Below are 5361 nucleotides of genomic sequence, written 5' to 3'. Positions count from 1 at the left end.
GGGTGATAATGTTGAATCCTGATACATTGTCTGAACCATTAACAAACATCTTCTGCTATGAGTGTTGACCCCTTTGCTGAACATTAACAGATATCTTCTGTATTTATGGTGTGAGCCCACCTGGATGCTACACACAACAACCCACCACTGACCACACAGTACAACCACTCTGAACCAGCTTCTAAAACCAGCCCCACCACTTCTCCTGCACAACCACATGGTCGCTAACTCTGTTCCTTCCGCAATCCCCTGACAACTCCACTGCTGCATCACTAACCTCATTAACAGACATCACATATCTGTACTGAGTTGCTGCGCCTCCCTCCGTCTGAGCTTCTCGTAAGCCCAACCACCTCAACCTATTGTCAAACCAACGCAATTCTTCATGTCTTCATGCGCAGCAATATCTATAAAGCCTCTCGATGCAACCAACCCAAGCATTTTCATCCCTGCAAATTGCGATTGTTGCCACCCTCGAATCAGCCCGACATACACTCCTTACACAGTCGCTATCACTCCTCTCTCTCTCCAATCAATAAGTCGCGATCGTTGCTGCCTAGTATTCCTGAACCTTAACAGATGCAAGCCTTCCTGCTTCAGATGGGTAATGTGAGAGTCCCTTATGCTCACACACCTCTACACTCCAGACTAGTAATCTCTCCCCATAGTCTACGTCACTCGTATCTCGCACGTCGCGCGCTCTCGCCACTAGCCTCTGAACAATTAACCCCCACATCTTCTGTATGGCTGCTTAGCCCTCAGCCTGAAACCATTACTACGCATCTATCTCCATACCCGACACTACCGAGCACCCGCAATCAGCTCATCTCCCTGCTACCAAACAAATACTAACCACAACCCCCAACACACACTCATATCCCATGATGCTGCGACAACACTACAAGCAACCAGTACGACATTCATCACTCACTCCATAGACAATCCCGTAGCGTTCCCCACATACTCACCACTCACTCCTGACGCACACCTACACTCAGATCTAACACAACTAACTCCTGTACCAACGCATCTCCTATGAAATACCCACGCACGACACGCAATACCACTGTACACCCGCCAACCGTTCATCGCATCTCAATCACCAGCACGACCCTTTTCGAACACTATGACTGAATCTCACAACCTCTGAACAGCAGTGCCGCTTCACACCACGTACACCTTTACATATCAGCACGAGAAATAATATATCTCCACGTATTCAGCCGTTAATGGAAACATACTGAAGAACAGAAGACTAATGCTACCCAGTATTCTAATCCCGTAAGCAACAAACTTCAGTACACCTGACAACACCGCTGCGCGCCACGGTCCACCACACCCACAACAACACATCACACTAGACTAGTCATCCTCCACTCCGACTACTCCTTCCGACACTACAAGCCCCCGGTTCAAAAAAACACCTGTGCTACTAAAAGCTTCGTGATCACTCTCTTCCACTTCGAACCATTCTATCTCACCCACTGCACTCCATTCGTCACAAAGCTAAAGACTTTATAATTCTCGAGACCCACTCCTACTCACAAAATCTGACGCACACTTCGCGCATTAACACCCGCATCACGCTGGACCCGTTTTTATTGGCCATGCCCACACGAATCGCAATCTCACCTCCTAGTCCAACCGACCATTCATCTCCTTACCTTTCTACGATCTCCCTCCTCAACAACACACAACTACCTATTACCAAAGCCCGCCTCAACTATCTAGCCTCCTTAACGAGGTACATCTTGGCGGCCAGTTGCCATCAACCCCTAAACAAACCACAACTAAAACACCAACTCATCTTCTATTCCAGCTCGACCGTATGGGCTCACCTAAAATCGGCTACCAAACGCCATGCTCCACTTGCACCTAGTTTTTCCTTTGTACACCCTGACCAGCCTTCCCATTACTCCCCCCACCAAACCGTTAGCTAGTTTGCTCCACCCCGATTTACACAAACGCATTATTCAATACGCTCACCGCGTATTCAGCCTCATCACGCTATCATTAATTCCATACGCGTTTTATCACCCAAGCCGACTAAATTCTTACCCGAAAGAAAAACCGTCGACCATACACCAGCACTAGCCTTCCGCACCAACTACAATCAAACGCAGCTACTCGGACAGCATGCGCTCCACCTGGGCCTGTCGCAGGCCCTCTAGACCCGCCCAACCACACCACTCCCCCCTCCTTATCTGCGGAGACAACCCTCGTTTCCATCATTAATTCTCAGTCTACGCGGAATAATTACCATCCACTCCTCCTGTAGCTCATTGATGCTGCTCATCAAAACCCTGCACTGCGTTTTCTAATTCCTTATGAATAATCGCTTGTTCTCCTCTCTCTCTGTCTCTCTGCTTCTCCTCTCTCCTCTGTCTCGCTCTCTGCTCTCTCTCTCTGTACTCTCTCACTGCTCTCTCTCTCTTCTCGTCTCTCTCTCTCTCCTCTCTCTCTCTTCTCTCTGCTCCCTCTCTGTCTCTCTGTCTTCTCTCTCATTTCTCTTCTCATCCTGTTCTCTCTCTCTGTCTCCTCTCGTCTCTCTCTCTGGCTCTCTCTCTCTCTCTCTCTCTCTCTTCTGTCTCTCTCTCTCACTCTCGTCCTTCTCTCTCTCTGTCTCGTCTCTGTTCCTCTCTCTCTCTGTCCTCTTCCCCTCCTCACTTCTCTCGTCCTCCTCATCTCCTCTCGTCCTACCGCTCTCACCCACTGTCCTTCCTCTCTGTCTCTCTCTCTTGCTCTCTGTACTCTCCCTCACATCACTCCTGTCTCTCTCTCTCTGTCCCGCTCTCTCTCTTCTCATGCTCACATGACGCCCGACACACGACTACCAACCCCACCACGATCCCTCCTGCCATCCACCCTACTCATGTCATAGCCGATCAAGCCACCCAATCGTCCCCACATATCAATCTTCTCTCCTTCCAACCCATGCTCACAACGCCTGTCATAAAAACACCCAAATCCACTAGCTCCCCGCATCCTCCCTTAACAACAGCCACCCCGTCCATCTCTACACCTAGCATGCTCTAATACCATACGACAAACCGCTACCATCAATACTCCTTCTATCCAACCAATCCTACAATCCTCGGCATCCATCTCTGCGATCCGTATATGTATAGTTACCACATCATCATACACCGACGTTTATCAATATCATCCTCTCCCAGTACACGCTCATTATAACTATACGCAACCCGTACGCACTCGCGCTACGATCCAACTACTAATAACCTATCAATCATCCCACTCCTTACAGAACTCTCTCATCTCATCGCTACCACTACTATCCCATGAAGCTAACAACAACTCAGTCACCTATTCCCCCACAATCAGCACCCTTCCATCCGCCTGCAGCTTACTCTCAGCTCTACGCTCATCCCACTCCTCCCTCGACATCCACATCTTATACTGATCTCCAAGCCGACACCGGCGTTGAACCCCGACCTTTCAGCAGACATGCCTACTCACCTATCCTCACGCCTCATTCACATTCCACATATCTCCCCATTCTAATCATCTACTAGGAGACGCTATAGACCAGTCTGATGCCTTCTTCGCTCACTCCTACCATCCATATTCCCTTCTAGGAAGTTACAGTCTTGATCTCCTTCTTCTCTCTCCCCTCCCCATATTCCTCTAGGAGTTGACCAGTTTGATATTTCTCTTCCTCTCCCCTCCCCATATTCCTCTAGGAGTTGACAGTTTGATCTTCTCTCTCTCCCCTCCCAAATATCCTCTAGGAGTTGACCAGTTTACATTTCTCTCTCTCTCCCTCCCCAATTCCTCTAGGAGTTAGACCAGTTTGATATTTCTCTCTCTCTCCCCTCCCCATATTCCTCTAGGAGTTGACCAGTTTGATTTTCTCTCTCTCTCCTCTCCCCATATTCCTCTAGGAGTTGACCAGTTTGATATTCTCTCTCTCTCCTCTCCCCATATTCCTCTAGAGTTGACCATTTAGCTTTCTCCTCGCTCCTCCCCAATTCCTCTAGAGTTGACAGTTGATTTCTCTCTCTCTCCCTCCCTATTCCTCTGGAGTTGACCAGTTTGATACTTCTCTCTCCCCCTCCCATATTCCTCTAGGAGTTGACCAGTTTTGATGCTCTTCTCTCTCTCTCCCTCCCCATTTCCTCTAGGAGTTGACCAGTTTGATACTTCTCTCTCTCCCCCTCCCCATATTCCTCTAGGAGTTGACCAGTTTGATGCTTCTCTCTCCTTCCCCTATTCCTCTAGGAGTTGACCAGTTTGATATTCTCTCTCTCCCTCCCCATATTCCTCTAGGAGTTGACCAGTTTGATACTTCTCTCTTCTCCCTCCCCATATTCCTCTAGGATTGACCAGTTTGATACTTCTCTCTCTCTCCCCTCCCATATTCCTCTGGAGTTGACCAGTTTGATGCTTCTCTCTCTCCCCCTCCCCATATTCCTCTAGGAGTTGACCAGTTTATATTCTCTCTCTCATCTCCCATATCCTCTAGGAGTTGACCAGTTTGAAACTTCTCTCTCTCCCCTCCCATTAACTCTAGGAGTTGCCCAGTTTTACTTCTCTCTCTCCCTCCCCATATCCTCTAGGAGTTACCAGTTTGATGCTTCCTCTCTCCTCTCCCATATTCCTCTAGGAGTTGACCAGTTTGATAGCTTCTCTCTCTCTCTCCCCATATTCCTCTAGGAGTTGACCAGTTTGATGCTTCTCTCTCCCCCTCCCCATATTCCTCTAGGAGTTGACCAGTTTGATACTTCTTCTCTCTCTCCCTCCCCATACTTCTCTAGGGTTGACCAGTTTGATACTTCTCTCTCTCTCCCCCCCATATTCCTCTAGGAGTTGACCAGTTTGATACTTCTTCTCTCTCTCCCTCCCCATATTCCTCTAGGAGTTGACCAGTTTGATGCTTCTCTCTCTCTCCCCTCCCCCATATTCCTTAGGAGTTGACCAGTTTGAGCTTCTCTTCTCCCCTCCCCATATTCCTCTAGGAGTTGACCAGTTTGATGCTTCTCTCTCTCTCCTCTCCCCATATTCCTCTAGGAGTTGACCATCCCTCCTCCATGTGAAGCTGCATCTGTTTTGTCCAGTCCTTCACCCTGGTCTTCTTCCCTGTTGCATGTGGCTCTCTGCATCAAACTAACTGGCTCTTACCTCAATCAACACGTGGCTCCTCCGGTGAGGAGCTTTGTGTGTGTGGTGCTGTGTGGTGTGTGTGTGGTGTTGTGTGTGTGTGTGTGTGTTGTTGTGGGTGTGTGTGTGTGTGGCCATCGGATGTTCCTAACACACAACTACATACTGTATTGGGAGGGGAGGAGGGGAGGCTAGAGAGGAGGAGTGACGTATATAATGAGTGAAAGAGTCCTTTATTCAGCC

This window comes from Salvelinus sp. IW2-2015, unplaced genomic scaffold (assembly GCF_002910315.2).
Source record: "Salvelinus sp. IW2-2015 unplaced genomic scaffold, ASM291031v2 Un_scaffold4921, whole genome shotgun sequence".
Taxonomy (NCBI): Eukaryota; Metazoa; Chordata; class Actinopteri; order Salmoniformes; family Salmonidae; genus Salvelinus; species Salvelinus sp. IW2-2015.
This window is presented reverse-complemented; position numbering follows the sequence as displayed.